The following is a 20,357-nucleotide window of genomic DNA, read 5'->3' as shown; positions in this document are numbered from 1 at the left end:
TACCCTCACCCCCATCTCCCATCCTGATTGAGCAGTTGGTTACTTTGTGTTTTGATAACTCAGCTGGTAAAGAATCTGTCTGCAATTCAGGAGACCCTAGTTTGATTCCTGGGTTGGGAAGATCCACTGGAGAAGAGATAGGCTATCCACTCAGCATTCTTGGGCTTCCCTAGTGGCTCAGCTGGTAAAGAATCCACCTGCAATGTAGGAGACCTGGGTTCAATGCCTGGGTTGGGAGATTCCCTGGAGAAGGAACCAGCTACCCACTCTAGTATCCTGGCCTGGAGAATTCCATGGACTGGAGAATCGGACATGACTGAGTGACTTTCATTACTTTGTGTTTGGATGATTAAAGCCTCCCATTATTATTATTTAGATAAATTCTTCAGCTTCCTCATTTAACTTCTCAACATTTCACCTGTTGCTGTTCTTCAGTTGACTTAGTCATGTCCAACTCTGTGATCCTGTGGGCTGCAGCACTCCAGGCTTCCCTGGCCCTCACTGTCTCCCAGAGTTTGCTCAAACTCAAGTCCATTGATCGATGATGCCATCCAACCATCTCATCCTCTGTATACTATTCTCCTCATGTCAATCTTTTCCAGCATCAGAGTCTTTTCCAATGAGTTGGCACTTCACATCAGATGGTGAAAGTATTGGAGCTTCAGCTTCAGTATCAGTCCCTCCAATGAATATTTAGGATTGATTTCCTTTAGGATTGACTGGTTTGATCTCCTTGCTGTCCAAGGGACTCTCAAGAGCACCACAGTTCAAAAGCATTAATTCTTCAGTGCTCAGCCTTCTTTGTAGTCCAACTCTCACATCTGTACTGAAAAAACCATAGGTTTGACTCTAAGGACCTTTGCTGGCAAAGTAACATCTCTGCTTTTTAATATGCTGTCTAGGTTTGTCATAGCTTTTCTTCCAAGGAGCAAGCATCTTTTAATTTTATGGCTGCAGTCACCATCTGCAGTGATTTTGGAGCCCAAGAAAATAAAGTTTCTCACTGTTTCCATTTTCCCCCATTTACCATGAAGTGATGGGACCAGATGCAACAATCCAAGTTTTTTAAATTAATTAATTTTAATTGGAGGCTAATTACTTTACAATATTGTGTTTTTTTGCCATACATTGACATGAATCAGCCATAGGTGTACATGTGTCCCCCATCCCAAACCCCTCTCCCACCTTCTTCCCCATCCCATCCCTCCGGGTTGTCCAAGTGCACTGGCTTGGACTGGTGCATCAGACTTGGACTGGTGATCTATTTTACATATGATAATATACATGTTTCAATGCTATTCTCTCAAATCATCCCATCCTTGCCTTCTCCCACAGAGTCCAAAACTCTGTTCTTTATATCTTTTTGAATGTTGAGTTTTAAGCCAGTTTTTTCACTCTGCTCTTTCACCGTCATCAAGAGGCTCTTTCATCCCTCTTCATTTTCTGTCATGAGGGTGGTATCAGCTGCATATCTGAGGTTATTGATATTTCTCCTGGCAATCTTGATTCTAGCTCATGATTCATCAAGCTCAGGATTTTGCATTATTTACTCTGCATATAAGTTAAATAAATTTAATAGGCAATATACAGCCTTGAAGTACTCCTTTGGAACTGGTTTGTTGTTCCATGTCTGGTTCTAACTGTTGCTTCTTGAGCTGCATACAGGTTTCTTAGGAGGCAGGTAACATGATTGGGTATTCCCATCTCTCAAAGAATTTTCCACAGTTTGTTGTGATTCACACAGTCAAAGGCTTTAGTGCAGTCAATAAAATAGAAGTAGATGTTTTTCTGGAATTTCCTTGCTTTTCCTATGATCCAATGGATATTGGCAATTTGATCTCTGGTTCCTCTGCCTTTTCTAAATTCAGCTTGTACATCTGGATGTCCTTGGTTCATGTACTGTTGAAGCCTGGCTTGAAGGATTTTGAGCATTAGTTTACTAGCATGTGAAATAAGATCAATTGTGTAGTAGTTTGAGCATTCTTTGGCATTGCCCTTCTTTGGGACTGGAATGAAAACTGACCTTTTCCAGTCCTGTGGCCACTGCTAAGTTTTCCAAATTTGCTGGCACACTAAGTGCAGCACTTTAACAGCATCATCTTTCAGGATTTGAAATAGCTCAGCTGAAATTCCACCACCTCCACTAGCTTTGTTTGTAGTAATGCTTCTTATGGTTCACTTGGCTTCACAGCCCAGGATGTCCGGCTCTAGGTAAGCAATCACACCATCATGGTTATGTGAGTCATTAAGACCTTTTTTTGTACAGTTCTTCTGTATATTCTCATCATTTCACTTGAGTAATCTATAAAATACATTTTTTCAACATGGGGAAGTTTAAACATGAAATCCTTTTACTATGGAAAGTTTTCATATGAAAAGTTATAACACAAATCTATCCTGTGAAACTGGGCTTCCCTGGTGGCTCAGCAGTAAGGAATCTGCCTGCAATGCAGTAGCCACAGAAGATGCAGGTTCAATCTCTGGATGGGGAAGATTCCCTGGAATAGGGCATGGCAACTCATTCCAGTAGTCTTGCCTGGAGAATCCTTTGGACAGAGGAGCCTGGTGGGCTATAGTCTCTAGGTTTGCAAAGAATTGGATACGACTGAAGTGATAGCACACAGGCATGCACACATCCTGTGAAGTTTATTCAAATAATGCTTTTTGTGTGTCTGTTATATACCAGTTCTAGGCACTTGTGATAAACAGAGACTGAATCAAAATCCATGTCCTTATATTCTAGTGAGGGGTAAGGTAGGGAGACAAAGAAATAATTTGTCAGCTGTTGATAAGAGCTAAAAAGAAAATGTGTGTGTGTGTGTGTGTGTGTGTGTGTGTGTAGGGCACTAGTTTAGAACAGCCCTTTTCTACCACTTCCACCAGAGGATTAAGCTCTGGTGCCCAAAGGTACCCTTTAAATACGATGAATTAACTTCTCCCCTATGTAAGTAGAATGATACCAGCTGGTACCATCCTTGGGAGATGGGAGAAAACAGTCACTGAATTCATTTTCTATGGGGCTTAATACCTTCATGGAATGCTGGTAGAGAAAGTCGGCATTAGAGAGTCACAGTTGTGATAGGGAGTGGGTGCTTTGGATCATCTGACCAGGGAAGGCCTCTCTGACAAGAAGTCTCTTGAGCAGAGACCTGAATTTAGTGAGGGAGGAGGGCCCTGCAGAGGCAAGGTGAGGGTGAGGGGTAGGGGGTCGTGGCCAAGTATTCCAATCAGAGACAAGAGTGGATTTCATATATTTGCGGAACAATTAAGAAGGCCAGTGTGGCTGGAGATGAGTTATCAAGAGACAGAAAGGTAGGGATAAGATCAGAGAAATGGCTGGTGAAGGGTGGAGATGGGGTGGTGAGACATGCCAGAGGCATTTCAACTTGAGTTAGTTCACCAGAAATTTACTGAGCTCCAACTGTGTGTGATGACCCGGGGGTTTCAAAGATGAATGAATCATGGTTTCCATCCTCTTGCAACTGGCAATATAGATTATATCACTTGACTCACACTAAGTAAAATAGTGTGATAAATGCTATAGCTTAACAATAAGCAGACAGGTGGCTATAGGTTGAGTCCTTCCAGAAGCAGAGCCTGAACCAGGCACTCAGGTGTTAGTGATTTATAAAGGAAATATCCATAAGGAAGAACTAATAAGAGCCAAGCAAGGGTGGGATTTCAAGCAACAGACTCAGCCCCATCTATGGGGAATACTGTACTGTAAATTACACTGCAGAGTTTGTCACATTTTAAAGCAAAGGAGTTGTTAGTCATTGACTATGGGCTTCCCAACAGGGTGGTGTCACTCTCAGGCATTTTGGATTTTATATAAGTGAGATGGCTCCAGTTTCAAAATAATCTCTGAAGATTATTACAGAGGGAGTGGAGGCTGGGGATGGGAGTGGGAACACAGAGCTAGTGAAAGGGATCCAGGGGTATCTTGGGGCACCAACAGTCTCCATTCTAGGGCTAACAAAGTTTCTCAGCCTAGAGGGTAGGGCTTGAAAGATGGGCAGAGGATAGCAAGTTTTTCTCTGGTGGAAACCATGCCTGCTTGCTTGGTGTTATGTCCTTAGCATCCAGTTGTTGAGAACCTCAGAGGTGTTTCTAAGTGGGAATGAATGCATGCATGAAGAGCATCCCTGGCTCAGGATTTGGTCTTGAGAATTTTTAAGAATTATTTGGTGGAAACCACATATGCCAATATTACATCTTCATAAAGGATGCTAAGCTCTTCTGCCTAGGAATGGAAAGGTGGTAGACATATAGTTCAGCAACTTGGGAGATAAAGTCATAAAAATGTCATATACTTGAGTGTGAGTAAGAAGTAATCCATCAGAGGGACAAAAGTCCAAACTACTTAGAGTATGATGTGTTTTATTTAAAGTTACAAAGAAAAAATCAATGAAAACAATCTCTAAATCATCAAGAAAATATTTTATGTGTGCCAGCAGCTAGTTTTTTGTGTGTGTGACTTGGTGTTGGGGACTGAGAGGGTCTTTTAAATCACAGAAAACTTGCTTAAATGTAATTAAGAATCAGTATAGGTGAGTGGCACAAGGATGCAGAGCTCGAAATCGGAGTTGTGTCAGGTACCAGAGAGAGATGAAAGGTTCCCCCAGGTGCCAATTCTGATTGGCTGAAGTACCATTGTTTTTGTTCAGCCACTCAGTTCTGTCTGACTCTGTGACCCCATGGACTGTAGCACACCAGGCTTCCCTGTCCTTCACTGTCTCTAAGAGTTTGCTCAAACTTATGTCCATTGATGATGCTGTCCAACCATCTCATTCTCTGTCATCATTCCATTCTCCTCTTGCTGTCAATCTTTCCCAGCATCAGGGTCTTTTCCAATGAGTTGGCACTTTGCATCAGGTGGCCAAAGTATTGGAGCTTCAGCGTCAGTCCTTCCAATGAATAGTCAGGGTTGATTTCCTTTAGGATTGACTGGTTTGATCTCCTTGTTTTTCAAGGGACTCTCAGGAGTCTTTTACAGCACCACAATTCAAAAGCATCAATTCTTCAGTGTTCAGACTTCTTTATGATCCAACTCTCAACTGTACACGACTACTGGAAAAATCACAGCTTTGACTATAAGGACCTTTGTCGGCAAAGTGATGTTTCTGCTTTTTAATACACTGTCTAGATATGTCATAGCTTTTTTTCCAAGGAGCAATCATCTATTAATTTCATGGCTGCAGTCACCATCCACAATGATTTTGGAGCCCAAGAAAATAATATCTGCCACTATTTCCACTTTTTCCCTATCTATTTGCCATGAAGTGATGGAATCAGATGTCATGATCTTAATTTTTTGAATGTTGAGTTTTAAGACAGCTTTGTCACTCTCCTCTTTCGTCTAAATCAAGAGGCTCTTGAGTTCCTCTTCACTTTCTGCCATAAGTGTGGTGTCACCTGAATATCTGAGGTTGACATTTCTCCCAGCAATTGATTCCAGTTTGTGATTCATCCAGCCCAGCATTTTCCATGATGAACTATGCATACAAGTTAAATAAAAAGGGTGACAACATATAGTCTTGAAATACTCCTTTTCCAATTTTGAACCAGTTCACTGTTCCGTGTCTGGTTCTAACTGTTGCATCTTGACCTGCATATAGGTTTCTCAGGAGACAGATAAAGTGGTCTGGTATTCCTTTAAGAATTTTATCCATGTTTAGAAGAATACTGTTAATAATGGCTAACATTTATTTAGCATTTCTTACATGACAAACATTCTTTAAACACTTTGAAAGCTTGCTTGCTTAGTTGCTCAGTTATGGCCTAGTCTGTGTGATCCCATGAGCTGTAGCCCACCAGTCTCCTCTGTCCATGGGATTTTTCAGGCAAGAATACCCGAGTGGGTTTCCATTTCCTCCTTCAAGGGATCTTCCTGACTCAGGGGTCGAACCCGTGTCTACTGTGCCTCCCTCTTGGCAGGTTCTTTACCTGCTGAACCATTGAGAAAGTCTGCTTAAACACTTTATATTGTTTAATTAGCTATTAATAGCTGTAAGAGGCAAGTAGTTGTATTGCCATTGTATTTCCATTTTACAGATGAGAACACTGTGCAATCATTTATTCAGTACCTTCCAAGAGATAAACTCTCCAGGTTTCTACAGCTGGTAAGTGGAGGAACTGGGATTTGGTCTTGATTCTTCTCACAAGGATAGAGTTGAATCCCATGACTGACTAGAAAAGAGAGGAAGGTCATTTGCCATCCTTGCATTCTGATCTTTTCCCCATCTTTCAGTCACCTTCCTTCTCCTTTCACAGCCAGTCAAATTAAACACCTTTATGCTCACCCTCTGCTGGCTTTTACTGGTGCTCTGAAATTCAGTTCAGGAATTGCTTCTTGCAGAAAGTTTTCTCTGATCTCATCAAGAATTGGTGTTCCTTCTTTCTTACAGTGAACATGCCTCACTTGTAACATAAAACTTTTTATTTTGAATTGTGATGCCTTAAATTTAACTTAAAATGAGTTAAAAGCCAGGTTTCACATAGTATTTTTGTTGAATGAATGAGACTTGATTCCTTTCCTTATTTCTGTTGCACAATACTTATGTAGTCTTCTAAAAGTTACCTGCATAGGAGTTGTTGCTGTTGTTGTTCAGTTGCCCAGTCATGTCTGACTCTTTGTGGGATAGGAGTTGAACCACATGGAATGGAATCACAGAAGTTGAACACATGGGATTTCCAGCCCTGTTATTCTTTTATCAGTTTGGAACTTCTAAACATTTTATTTAGTAAAAATTATGCTTGTGTTTTCTATTATATGCATACATACGGTGTTTTCCTCCATAAATCATTCTCTCTCCTTTGTGCCTAAGCTTGCTAAGTGTGGTATCTCCATCTAAAGAATTAACTTGTTGGAAGGGGTCCATGGCGTCTGTATTAATAATGTTTTATTTCTTAAGGTGGGGAGGTATAGATGGGCATATCACATTTTAAGTATGAAATACTAAATAGAACATTAAAAGGAATACTTATAAATCTTTATAGATAATATTATAGATAATATATTTGTCACCCTGCTTATTTAACTTATATGCAGAGTACAGTATACAAAATGCCAGGCTGGATGAATCACAAGCTGGACTCAAGATTAGAAAGTGAAAGGAAAGTTGCTCAGTCATGTCCTACTCTTTGCAACTCCATGGACTGTAGCCTACCAGGCTCTTCCCTCCATGGAATTCTCCAGGCAAGAGTACTAGAGTGAGTTGCCATTTCCTTCTCCTGGGGATCTTCCTGACCCAGGGATCAAACCCAGGTCTTCTGCATTCCAGGCAGACGCTTTAACCTCTGAGCCACCAGGGAAGCCCAATCAAGATTGATGGGAGAAATATCAATAATCTCAGATACACAGATGACACCACCCTTATGGCAGAAAGCAAAGAAGAATTAAAGAGCCTCTTGATAAAAGTGAAAGAGGAGAGTGAAAAAGCTGACTTAAAGCTCAACATTCAGAAAACGAAGATCATGGTATCTGGTCCCATCACTTCATGGCAAATAGAAGGGGAAACAATGGGAACAGTGACAGACTTTATTTTCTGGGTTCCAAAATCACTGCAGATGGTGACTGCAGCCATGAAATTAAAAGACACTTGCTCCTTGGAAGAAAAGCTATGACCAACCTAGACAGCACATTAAAAAGCAGAGATATTACTTTGCCAAGAAAGGTTCATCTAGTCAAAGCTATGCTTTTTCCACTAGTCATGTATGGTTGTGAGAGTCGGACTATATGATCCAGCAATCCCACTGCTGGGCATACACACTGAGGAAACCAGAAGGGAAAGAGACACGTGTACCCCAATGTTCATCTCAGCACTGTTTATAATAGCCAGGACTTGGAAGCAACCTAGATGTCCATCAGCAGATGAATGGATAAGAAAGCTATGGTACATATACACAATGGAGTATTACTCAGCCATTAAAAAGAAAACATTTGAATCAGTTCTAATGAGGTGGATGAAACTGGAACCTATTATACAGAGTGAAGTAAGCCAGAAGGAAAAACACCAATACAGTATAGTAACGCATATATATGGAATTTAGAAAGATGGTAACAATAACCCTGTGTACGAGACAGCAAAAGAGACACTGATGTATAGAACAGTCTTTTGGACTCTGTGGGAGAGGGAGAGGGTGGAATGATTTGGGAGAATGGCATTGAAACATGTATAATATCATATATGAAATGAGATGCCAGTCCAGGTTCGATGCACGATACTGGATGCTTGGGGCTAGTGCATTGGGACAACCCAGAGGGATGGTATGGGGAGGGAGGAGGGAGGAGGGTTCAGGATGGGGAACACATGTATACCTGTGGCGGATTCATTTTGATATTTGGCAAAACTAATACAATTATGTAAAGTTTAAAAATAAAATAAAATTTAAAAAAATAAAAATTAAAAAAAAAAGAAAAAAAAAAGAAAGCTGAGTGCTGAAGAATTGATGCTTTTGAACTGTGGTGTTGGAGAAGACTCTTGAGAGTCCCTTGGACTGCAGGGAGATCAAACCAGTCAATCCTAAAGGAAATTAGTCCTTAATATTCATTGGAAGGACTGATGCCTGGCATACTGCAGTCCACGGGGTCGCAAAGAGTCAGACATGACTGAGCGACTAAACTGAACTGAACTGACAGGTAATATAAAGAACGTAAAGAATGTAAACTTATCTTAAAATGTCCAGTGTTTTAGGCTAAATCTACACACGTTTACACTGTAAAGTGGAGAAAAGATAGCAGCTATTAAAACAAAGATACAGACAGAAAATCGTTATCCTGGCTAGATTTATACGATAGACAGGGACTAGAATCTTGGGTAATCAGTGGGTCTTCATGAATGAAATAAATGAAGTTTAGAGAAGCTATTTATTGCTAGAGAGATGAAAACATAATTAGCAATCATAAAACAGTCCTGTGGAGGTTCTGATTATCATGGAGCAATGGGTGGATTTTTTGGAGACTTGGCTATTTATATCTTATCTTCTTCTTTTCTTTTCAAATATACCTAAATCTCTTACTAAGCAATTTCGGGTTGGGGAAATGGGGAAGGGGGATTGCATAAGCTAACGCCTGATTTATATCAGATACTAACATTTCCATTTCCTGAGACAGAATAGCCAGGTTATACCTGTGAGGCGAGCAGACAGAAACAGAAAATGAATGACAGCCTGGATGTTCCTTTTTTTTTTTTTTTTCCAATTTTTATCCTCCAGCAAGAATTTCTTTTGTTTCTTGATGCATCTTTTTGTAATGATGATATTCACAAGATAAAATAAATGCTTTTTTTCTAGTTAAAAATTTAAATTACTGATGCTAGTTAAATATCAGTGAAAATTGTCCTTATTTTACCCAGTGGATAAAGCTACAAGTTTATGAGGTGATAAAATTTTCTCCTCCATTTAATGCTGTGAAATATATTTTTAAAAGTGTCAGAGCAGAAGGAAGTTAGATTTCAGACTTACACATCGGATTCCATATTTCTAATGTGGCAAATCAAGTCATTTTTGAGCAAGATGGCTGTTGTTGGCAGAGTGTTCTGAGGGTACCTCACTAATTCAGTTAAAAACGAGGTCATATTCCACTACAGCAAATATCACCCCATAGAAAAACTCTGTGCAACAACAGTTTTCCAAGGTCCAGGCACTAATCATTTTATGTCACAAAATATAAGAATTTGGTAAAATCTCAATAAAGAGAATTGAGACTCTTTCAGAATACCTTAAAATGGACTCAGCTTCATTTAGCTATCATGGCAAACTGAACTAATAGCAGAGCTTGAGAGTTTGAGATGTTCTGTAACAGCAGATACAACGTAGTTTCAAGTGTAACTAGCACTGGCTTCAGAATTGTTACAGGAGGGAGCCTAGAGGAAGTTTGGGGTGTGACCCGGGAATCTGTGTTTTCACCAGGACTCCAGGTGATTCTGTTGCAAGTCTTGGGGAAAGCCTCAGAGAATAACTTCTCAATAATGCTCAAATAGAAATCTGCTTTTAGTTAAGAAGGACACAAAACAAGTCAAGATAGCACCAGAGATTTCATTAGTTTGGAGTGGTTGTCAAAAGGTAATAGGTTTTTTGGGCAATATTTACTTAATCAACTGGAATTAAACCTAGTTGTGAACCTGGCTTTTAAATTTAGTCTACTAAATAGTTTTTGGAATATTTATTACCCATGAATTATTTTTTGGCTTTAAAAAAATCTGTTCTCACAAATTATATGGAAGCTTTCCCTCTGTTTCCAGTCTTTGTATCGTTAGTGATTTGTGTTGCAGAGTTGATTTCCCCTGTTAAAAAATGAGTGCCTCAATCTAGCAGCTTGTATAGGTATTCTCAAGCATGGCTGGATACAAATCACTGGTGGAACTTTTTAAACCTATTGGTGCCCAGGCTCCACTCCTCACTCCAATCAGAATCTCTAGGCACAGGAACCCCAAAATCTATTTCCTTAAAAGCACTACTGTCTTTTCATTTTGTTTTTAGCTTTCTTTGCTGTGCAAAAACTTTTAAGTTTAATTAGGTCGCATTTGTTTATTTTTGTTTTTATTTCCATTTTGACAGATGAATGGATAAAGAAGTAGTACAGGTATGTACAATGGAATATTATGTAGCTGTAAAAAGGAATTAATTTGAGTCAGTTCTAGTGAGATGGATGAGTCTATTACACAGAGTGAAATGAGTCAGAAAGATAAAAACAAATATCATATATTAATGCATATATATGGAATCTAGAAAAATAGTACTGAGGAGCTTATTTGCAGGGCAGGGATAGAGAGGCAGACAGAGAGAACAAACTTGTGGCCACAGCAGGGAAAGGAGAGGGTGGGATGAACTGAGAGAGTAGGACTGAAACATTTATATTACCATATATAAAACAGATAGCTAGTGGGAAGTTGCTGTATAACACACGGAGCTCAACCCAGTGCTCTGTGACAGCCTAGAGTGGTGGGATGGGGTGGGGAGTGGGACGGAGATTCAAGAGGGAGGGGACATATGGATACTTAACGACTGATTGACATTGTTGTATGGCAGAAACTAACAAAACATTGTAAAGCAATTATCCTCCAATTACAAAAAAAAAGTGTTACTGTATACCCAAGCTTGAGAACCACTGGTTTAAAGATAGCAAAATAAACTTTGTCTGAGATTTTCAAACATATTCTTCTTGCTTAGACATTTCTTTACTCTTGCTGCAGCCAGAACCATTGCTGTGCTAGATTCAGTGCATTCTTATAACTCTTGAGTTTTGTGCTATGCTACCTCTGATAGAGTTACTGGTGAACAGTAGCTGAGATTATTAAGCAGGCTTTCACTTCTGGGGCTGATAAGCCAGAGGCCCAAGATACACTGACAAGGATAGAAGTTTTCTCTAAGTGACATTTTGATCACCTTGAGGAATAGTGAGAGAAAACTGCTGAAGCAGTGTCACACCACCTGGCCTGAAGTAGGAAGGTTTTGCAGACTGTAGCACTTAGACCTTAGAATCACACCGGTACACTATTGCGTAATAGGACTATGCTGAACAATAGTCTAGCCAGTCTGAAAATACTCAGATTTAGGTCAAGTTTGAGAGATGACAGAGGCACTGGGCTTCCTGATTTCCAGACTCTGGAATTACTGACAGAAGTCTATCTGGGCAATTTCAAAGATTCCTAAAATAGGATATTACAAACTCTGTCTTATATTGGATAGTTCTGACCTGAATTGTCCAAGGAGCTGCAGCAATTATGTCCCTGGATTTTATTCCTATAATGCTTCTTCCCGAGTTTGCCTGTGTAGTTCTGTGACAGACAAATTTCCAAAAAGCAGGAACCACTTATGCTGCTTCTCTGGCCAAGAATACAGCACAGTGACACGTCCAATATTTCAGGATGACTTAGTGTTCTCAATGAGGAGCGTCCACCAAATTAGTTACTGCCCCATGAACAAAGATGCTAAGTCACTTCAGTCGTGTGCGACTCTTTGCGACCCCATAGACGGCAGCCCACCAGGCTCCCCCGTCCCTGGGATTCTCCAGGCAAGAACACTGGAGTGGGTTGCCATTTCCTTCTCCAGTGCATGAAAGTGAAAAGTGAAAGTGAAGTCGCTCAGTCGTATCCGACCCTCAGCGACCCCATGGACTGCAGCTTTCCAGGCTCCTCCATCCATGGGATTTTCCAGGCAAGAGTACTGGAGTGGGGTGCCATTGCTTTCTCCGCAACAAAGATGGGTGATATTCAAATCAAACACGCCTTCCCTCAGCCTGTGCCCAAACTACAAACGTCACCAGAACACCCCTTGTTCAGTCAGTCACTGGAATACTTTATCAGTTGAGGAAGGAAGAGGTTTTGAAACTTCTAAATAACATGGAGTAGGGGGTTATAACCATCATTTTTAGACAAGTGCCTTTAAAATCTTGCTACCCAAAGCGTGGTCCTCAGACCAGGAGCATCATCACTGTCTAAGAGATTGTTGGGCAGAATTTCAAGTCTCCGTCTCAGGCTTACTGGATCAGAATCTGCTTTTGAATAAGATGCCAGGTCATTCTAGTTCATATTTAGAATTTGAGATATCAATAGATCTAGTAATTGATCAATCTAGCACCAATCAGAGCCCAAAACAGAGATTCAACCCTTTGTACACGCCTCTCACCAGATCCACTCTGTAGCAACCGAATCCCCGGAGACATCGGAACCGGTGCAGCCGAGGGCAGCTTGGTGATTGGCTAGTCCGACCACGTGACCGGCGCTGGCCCTCCCGTGCTTGTGGATTGGCTCTCGCGGACGCTGACGGACAGGGCCGGGGCGGGCCAAAGCCAGGTCGGAGGGGCGCGCGCGGTGGCGCGGAGAGGCGAGGACGCGAATGCGCGTGCGCGAGCGGCGGGGCTCTTTCCCCGAGCCGTCGGAGGGAGCGGGAGCGCTTCTCCCGAGGTAAGAGCTGCCGCGGGGCGGACTCCCTGCCCCTCCGCGGCCGATTGCGGGCGAGCGGGGCGGGGGCAAGTCTGAGGTCCGCCCGCCCGGGGAGCCTCACTTGGGAGAGGATGCCGACCCAGGCTCAGTCATCCCCCTCGGTGCCTCGGTTTCCCTTTTCTGCCCGCTAATGCATCTCCGCATCCTCTTCACCGCGGTGACGGGTCCACCCGAGGGGAGTTGCCTACCTGGTAGCCTCGCCTCCGCCTTTGTTTCTCTCCCGGAGGGATGCTGGTACCGACCCCCTCCCCAGGTAGAGGGTGAAGGGTGGTGGGGCAGGGACGTCTCCGGCGCTAGACCTGGCCTAGAGCCGGGGAGAAAATGGCTTTAATGCAGTGGGATCTGTCACATGTGAGAAAGAAGAAAAAAATGTAGTGTCACTTTGGCCAAGCCACGGGACTCGAACTAATCCGGCGGCGGCGGCGGCGACCAAAGCCATATTCCTGGCGCAGCCGTGCGGGCAGGGGTGGGGGCAGGACCCTCGGGCCAGCCCAGGTGCGCCGGTGCAAGGCTTCTCCGGACCTGCCTGGAGCTCTCACCCCAGAGTTGCACCGAAACGCTTTCAGCCTGCCGAAGGGATCAAGAAATAAGGGGAAAAAATTATTTTAAAAGCCGCTGGGCACTGGCGGAGAAGGTCTAAGTGAGAGGCTACAGTGAGAAATTACAGCGAAACTGATGGCTGGTAGTTGTGAGGGGGAAGATCCCTGCAGTGAACTGCAGAGCAGACCATCACACGGATATTCTCCTTCAAGAAAATCTGATTTTTTTTTTTTTTTTTGCGGGTTTGGGGGGTGGCTGGTTATCTCTGTAAACTGAGGTTTTTCTGGGCTGCCGAATCAAGTAATGACTTATTTTTAGCATGTTAATGGGTGCTAGGGAGAAGGGAAGGCAGGTTACACCCGTTTAGATCTCCTTAATTCTTTCAAAAGTGCGTGTTAAAAGAAGGCCTTTGGATGTCAAAAGCTGCGTGTGTGTGTGTGTCTGTGTCTGTGTCTGTGTGTCTGTGTCTGTGTGATTATGGTTTGGGGGTTGGGGGTGACTCCTTGAAGTCATACTTTACAAAAGGCATCCTCTGCCTCTTTCCTTCTCAATTTCCCTAGACCTGAAATAGCAAGAGCTATTATATACTGTACAGCTCATAACAAAGTATAAAAAGCCCCTTCAGTTTTCCACTAGTTAATTTATTAGCTATACCTGTTAGTCTGCTTGGTTCGGAACGGTTTAAACGATCATTAGGAAGATTTTACTGTATTCTGGAATTCCACTATAATTCATTTACAACTTATCCTGGTAGGAAATGGACAGGAATCTCTCTACCTGGTTCCTCAGAGACATCCTGACAGGGTTCCAAGGCTTTTTATTACTCTTACCTTCCCCATACAAAGTTTTGTTTCTTTAGGAAATGATGTGATTTTTTTTTCAAACATCTAAGACACACCGCATGCCTGTGAAATGCCCAAACTTGTTAAGAAATCAATTTACTTGGCAGGTTCAAACTAACTAAAGAAGGAACACTTAAATTTGTTAGGGGGAATCAGAATTAACATCAACTGTAGCAGATCAACTTTTGGTGGTTTTCTGGGGTGAGCCAAAGTAAAAGAAAAGGTGTTGCAAAGCTTGTTGGGAATGTAACAGATGACCTCATAAAGTAAAATATAGATTGTCACCTGACAGATTGGTACATAAAGCAAATTAGAGTAATTTTAGAACTTGTCAGTGATTTGTTTCTAGCTGGTATCAGTGGGGAGAGGAAGGAATTCTGAGGCTGGGGTAGGGAGTGTAGTTTGAAAAGGTATATGCTTTTGTGTTTAGAGAGAAAACGTCGATTTTGTTATATAAACTACACAAAGGACATGCAGTGTTTATGTTTAGTCTTTGAAAGGGAGGCAAGGGTTTTGGAAAGGTTGAAAAACACTTATTAGGTTAAACAAGGGAAAGCAGAAAGATTGGCAGGCTTAGTTCATCTTAAGGGAAGCAATGTACCTCAGTGACCTACAGGACAAGGTTTGTTCTCTGATTCAGTAAAAGCCCACTAATGTTGCTTCCAAAGCAAAAACAAAATCATTTCCTTTCTGTCGTTTCTGTCCCCTGGGTCAGGGAGGGAAGAGTGAATGAGAGATTAGAGTCTGACCTGCATGCCTAAGCAGTACTGTCCTTTGAGCAGGATCTGTGTCACACTGTGTAAATCTAAGAGCTGTCACGTTGATAGAGGTCTGAGCACCTTCCCTGGACTCTTGCTGTAAGATAGAGTGGGATAACATTGCCACAGGTGGAAGCAAAGTGAGAACATCTGATACGGAAGCCCTAGGGTGAGGAGAGCCAGGAAGTGTTTAATTCACTGAGGCTCTGCCTTTGGAGCTTTGAGAAGGCAGAGCTGCCTCTCTACTGGCTTGACTGGCTGGGTTTTATACGGCTTCCCAAGGACCTGCCCTTCACGATGGGGTCTCCTGTGGATTTCTGTGTCTCAGGTTGTAAGCATCAGTTACGCTTGTAATGTGCTCTAGAAAAGAAAGGCTCACAAAAGCACAAATCTAGGCTGCCATTCTTTCAGGCATGTCAACCGCAGGCTTCCAGAAAACAAGTTATGCCCTCCCTACCAGTAGATGGCACTGCTGTCTCTGGGAATTCCTGGAGGAGATTAAACAGGAGCTGGCAAACCAGTGATGTATAGCCTCTGGTCTAGAAGATTTTGAAAGGCTGTGTCAATTCCCAAAGAAAATCATTAAAAAAAAAAAGAAAGAAAGAAAAAAGTTACGAAAGCCAGAAATATTGATACAAAGTAGGAATGATGGTTGTAGGGGTTGAGAATGGGTGCCATTACTTTGCTGATTGTGTGTGGGAAATGGAGAGGGTAAGCTGACAAGCGTTGAAACACAGGTTTTGAAAGCCCTTGCATACATATTGTTGGCTAATTGAAAATGAGGTTGAATTCATGATTCAATCAAATTTCCCAACAACTTCTAGCGTCTACGTCTTTGCTTATAAAACTCATCTGTATACAGGGACGGAACTATGGAAATACACATATAACTTTGAAGCCTAATCAATATCCAATAATTATGTATCTGAAGATAGTGGTGAGAGTATTAGTAAAAATAATGCTCATGCTTACTATATTTTAGGGCTGTCCATAATATTCTAAAACTTAAAAATTCCTAACAAGTATTCTACAATTTTAAGATTTTATTAGCAATTCACATCCTGAACTTTGGTTTTATTGACCTTATTAGCCAGGGTTTGTTCATTTATTTCCCTCTTTTGAACTACCTTTTCTTTCATTTTTTAAAAAAAATAATTGACTGTTTTGATATGAATTTTGTAGCCATATATTTGAAGGAGATGATACTGTTGCTAGTGAGGTTACTGTGCATAGCATATGAGCTTTGATCTTTCTGGAGGCATAGAACTCTGCTCCTGGGAGTCATTACCCGAATCACCTGCTTCCTCATGCAGTCCCTGTGCTATGGCTCAGCTTTTTGGAGTTTATTTCCATTTCTTTTCAAGTGAACTCATGAGCTGATTTTTATTACCAATGCCAAATCCTAAAATCTTGCTGACGCTAGACAGCAGTAGTCACAACAGTTTGCTAACATTACCTCATTATGTGACCTCAAATACATTTCTTTGCCTTTGTGAAACTCACTTTTCTCACCTGGGTCATTGGAATTGGGTGAGATGTGATGCATGTCTCTTGAAAAAAATCCTAAGTCAAAAATTCTACGCCCAGCTGATTCTCATAAAGGGTCAACATTTCTGAAGCCCCTGAAAAATTCTCATCTGAAAGGTATTTTCATGCAGTGAACCTAGAGCAAAAAGAAATCTCACTCATATTTCTTCTCAGAGAATCCTAATAATTCAGAGTTGTAAGAAACCTTAGGGATGGTTTAGCTTGACCTTCTCATTTTATAGACACAGAGTTTCACCTCAGAGCTGAGTGATTTGCCCAAGCTAACAGAACTAGAGAGTGGTAGAAAACTGGGACCCAAGCTCAGGTCAGTCCTGCCTTTTCCAGTGTTGAATTTCTTCACCTGCCATCAGTACGAAGAAGATGCTGTGTCTACAGGGCTGGAGCCGAGAAAATTCTGAGTAATTCCTTAAAGTAGGGTTTTTAAACCATAGCGTGAATAGTATCGTGTTGGGCAGAAATTCAAGGTCTGACTTCTTTTTTGCACCTCATTCTTTTCTTCACTGACTGTTCTTGAATAGTATTCTTTACTATACATCCTTGTGTTTTTTAAAACTTTCCTGCAGGAGAAAAAAAACTTTCTTTACCCTGGAAGAGTCACTCCCCAATCAGATGTTTTTAAATTGGGTCCATGAACTCTCTGAAGGCTATGTGACTAGAATAATTTCCATATAACTGATTTCCTTTTTATTCTTATATATATATATTTTTCTCTGCATTTAAGAGATTATTCTGAGGAGTTCCTTAGGCTTCAGTAGATTGCCAAAAGTACGGGAGGGTCCATGGCACAAGAATAGGTAAAACTTCTAGGGTCGAGAAGAGGTTCTGGGAAATTGCCAGGATGGGAGAGTTTTGAGGTGCTAGTGACACTATGGGAGAAGCGAGTTGGGGGTGGAGTACAGAAGTAAACCTGTAGCAGTTCTTAGAACATTTTACCTTTATTAAAATGCTTAAAATTACTCACTAAATGAAGATGCTGATAATAGCATTTTACTCAACGATGGATATGCAAGTACTGATTTCCATTTATCATTTCTTGTTCATTAAGTAGCACCTCCTAATTTTGCCAAAACACTTTCAAATTTATATCTCTTTATCGGAGACATGCATATTAAGAGATTCCATTCTTCCCTTCCTGATTTAGGACTTTGAATTTGGACTCCTGTCTTTCATTGCTGAGGCCCTATATTTTTACTTTCTGCTCTTAACTTCGAGGACTCACCATGATCTCAGAGATGCAAAATAATTTAAGTATCATGGATAAAAAAATCTTGAGATTCCTTTATTTGTCCCCAGGATTGGCTATGGAAACCTCTGTGCCCCCTCAGCTAATTATTAATATTTCCTTTCCCTTTTTTATTTGCAATCTCAAATTCTCTTTTTCTAATTGTTCCCTAATAGCAATGACTCAGTGTGTATGTATGGAAAATAAAAATTCTTGTTTTTGCCAGAAGGTATACAGAAGTTAATTTGTGTTCAGGTCACATTTTGGACTTGTGAGATATAACTTTGGTGGTGATCACTGTTTCAAAGAACATTTGCTTGAAAAACTTGGTCTGCCCTGTGACCCCCTTCCCTTACTTTCGGTATGATGGTGGTCCACGCTGGTGAATGCTACCTTCTGGTGCCTTTTTAGATTTGGGCCAGAGTAGCCATTTACTCTCACTTTAGCAGAAGAATAAGAATTACCGTTTCTTCTTCAGCAGCTTATCGATTTAATTTATGTAATAACAGAAGAAAAAGTCCAATTTCTGTACTCTGATTCCAGCACACTGAGTTAGTATGAGATGAGATTTGAGGGACATTGTTGACTTCTGAGTTTGTTTCCTTGTCTGGAAAATAAGAGGGGAAAGCAGTGACCACTTAAATTCTTTCTAGTTCCGAAATTTTGTGACTCTTTGAAATTTTACCTGGTATCCTGAAAATGGGGAATTTATGTATAATCGAAGTTGGTGCCGGTTCTTTATATCTGCAGATCACTTTGTGGAATACAAAAATATTCTCTAATTTTTAAAATCTCTTTTCTACTTCAAGTGTGGTCAAAGAACAACATCTGGGAGTTTGCAGCTCAGCATTTTGTCAAGATACCCAGGAGCTATGCATGCTGTTTTGTCTCATTTCTGAGTCTCACATTGACGCATAGGTCAGTGAGGGAAGCAGAGTATTTCACAGATGAGGAAACCAGATCTCAGAGTCATTAAGTAACTAAGTTAGATTTGCTATTAGCGTCTCACCCAGAACCCCATACCTTAAAGCTAACATCATCTTTGTTGGGCTGGAGTCAGGCTTGTATGATACTGATTATTAGCTACCCAGCAACCCACGGATTTAGGTGTGGCTGTGTAACTAAGTGGAAGTAGAAAAGTATTGTGGTCCATTTCTAGGGAAAAAAGAAACAAAAAGAGAGCGCCCACGCAAATTCCTCCATGCTGTTTTATACTCCTTGTAGGCTGGAGTGGAGAGGGTCCCTACGAGATCTTGGGATGCTATGTTAAAGGATGGCAGGACTTTTGTCAGCCTGGTTGCCTGGATTACTGTTAAGGGAGACTGTTCAATTGTGCAGTATGTATACAGGAACAAGAAATAAGCTTTTATTGAGCTTAAACCATTATATATGTTTGGGTTTATGTGTTAAGTAAGTACTGATAGTTAGCCTATGCTAGCAAATTCACCTAAGGAGCGGTGGCTTGGAACTTGAAGTTATGGATCTTCTGGCCTAACGTATTCATTCATTCATTTTTCATCTTTGGTAGTTGGTGATCGATTGGTTGTGATCCACCATGCAGAAGTGAGCGATGAAAGGCAACAGAGCTGATGGGTCATGAGGATGTAAGTGCATTTGAAGGCTCTCACACCCTCTACTCCAGGGTAAGTCAAAGGCATTCTTTGCCGTTGTTGTTCTGGTTTTACTCTTGTCTTAACAGCCTCTTGGCATCACAGACAGGGTGCCCTGTCTGTGAAAGCTTCCCAAAGCCTTTAGTGATTCAGGTCATAAACATTGTTAAGGTCAGCACTTACAAAGCTAAAACCATGATCAAGGTGATGGGATAGAATCTGCATGGGCATATCTCAACATAAGAATTTTTTAGTGAGTTTGTATGGGGTTTGATTTACATAGGGGGTGAGGGTGTTGCTGGGCCTTCCTGAGAAGGGAACTAGGCCTGAGTGTTGTTTTCCTGTAGCCATATCATATTGTTGTCTCTGCTGACACAAATTCCCCTCTCTCAGCACTCTACTCTTCCATGGATCACTATGCTTCACTTTTCCTGCGTTAATCACTTTTTTTGGCGGGGGTTGGGGGGGGTGTTGGGGGGGGAGGGGGATGGGAAACTGCTTACCAGAGAGTTGATGATTTCCAATTTGGTAGATAATAGTGGTAGCAAAGCACATGGTTCTGCCCATTCCATTTTATTTTATCCAGTGTCACTGGAAGTCACACGTCCATTCCCTCCTCATTTGTTTGCAGTCCTTAGTGCAATGGATGTAGTCACTGGGAGCATTATAACTAAAGCTGCTTTGCATTTTCATCTGTCGTGAAGACTTTGAGACCAAAAGGAGATTTGGTGTGCCCTTCTCAGAGGCAGTGGAGGGCTGAGAGGGAGGAGTGGAAAGGACATCCCATCCTTTCTGAGGTCTCTGGCTTTTAGAGCTTAAACTAAAACCAGACTCACTACAGAGAAAATAATAATACAAATCTAAGCAGAGCTAAGACGGGTTAGGAAAAA

At 41.4% G+C, this 20,357-nt stretch overlaps 1 protein-coding gene across 5 annotated transcripts in view; it reads left to right on the top strand.

Annotated features, from left to right (window-relative positions):
- The first annotated feature begins 12,773 nt into the window (after window positions 1–12,773).
- TMEM108 (transmembrane protein 108) overlaps window positions 12,774–20,357 on the top strand; it is a 384,728-nt gene continuing 377,144 nt past the window's right edge. For 4 of the 5 annotated variants that reach the window (XM_061421252.1, XM_061421251.1, XM_061421259.1 and 1 more), the window contains exons 1-2: window positions 12,774–12,908; window positions 19,386–19,500. The gene's annotated coding sequence lies outside the window, so the exon portion shown is untranslated. Of the gene's footprint in view, window positions 12,909–12,937; window positions 13,201–19,385; window positions 19,501–20,357 lie in introns of those variants that run through there. The other variant, XM_061421269.1, reaches the window with a different exon arrangement.

The sequence above is a fragment of the Bos javanicus genome, chromosome 1, assembly GCF_032452875.1.
Source record: "Bos javanicus breed banteng chromosome 1, ARS-OSU_banteng_1.0, whole genome shotgun sequence".
Classification (NCBI taxonomy): domain Eukaryota; kingdom Metazoa; phylum Chordata; class Mammalia; order Artiodactyla; family Bovidae; genus Bos; species Bos javanicus.
Note: the sequence above shows the minus strand (reverse complement) of the source record. Positions and strands in the feature narration are given on the sequence as shown.